Here is a 614-nt window from a genome sequence, read left to right as displayed (position 1 = left end):
TTTGCGAAAGATATTTGAGCTAAAGAAATATGTCATCATAGTGAATCAACATCATCCTTTTTCTTTTCAAAGTATGATGTATAGAAATACTAAACTATTGATTTGTTTTATCAAGACATGAATTAATAGTAGAGGAATGAATATATAGACCAAAGTGAATCAACTCCTATATATTATACGTAATTAATCTAAAGTGAAAGATTAAGATGTAAGGAGCATTTAGTGGTAACTAACGTAATAAATAAGGTCATAAAAATGAATTATTGTATCACATTTTCTCTGAAGCTTTTCTCCAATTTCTGTATGAGTCGAATAAATATCAGTTTAATAAGTGATGTTACGCCCTGGAAAAATCATTAGCACACCGGCCAAATTATTGTGCAGTGGTTCGCCTATTTTCGAGTTCTGAGTTCAAATTCTGCCGAAGTCAACTTTGCCTTTCATCGTTTCAGATAAAATAAATAGCAGTTGAGCACTGAGGTCGGTGTAATCGACTCGCCCCTCCTCTCAATTGCTGGCCTTGTGTCAAAACTTGAATTCAATATTAGTGTAATAATTCAAGCATCACTTTTCTTTTTATGGTGTAAGTATCTGCAAAGAATAGCACTTAAATT

General features: G+C 32.2%; 1 long non-coding RNA gene across 1 annotated transcript in view; it reads right to left on the bottom strand.

The window, feature by feature from the left end:
• Positions 1–500: 500 nt before the first annotated feature.
• Positions 501–614, bottom strand: part of LOC118762743 — a 14,133-nt gene continuing 14,019 nt past the window's right edge. Inside the window, exon 3 of the long non-coding RNA XR_004998494.1 lies at positions 501–531. This is a non-coding gene — a long non-coding RNA (uncharacterized LOC118762743). The remainder of the gene's footprint in view (positions 532–614) is intronic.

Source organism: Octopus sinensis, linkage group LG3 (assembly GCF_006345805.1).
Source record: "Octopus sinensis linkage group LG3, ASM634580v1, whole genome shotgun sequence".
NCBI classification, from domain to species: Eukaryota; Metazoa; Mollusca; class Cephalopoda; order Octopoda; family Octopodidae; genus Octopus; species Octopus sinensis.
The sequence above is the reverse complement of the archived record's forward strand: the minus strand, read 5'-3'. Positions and strand labels throughout refer to the sequence as shown.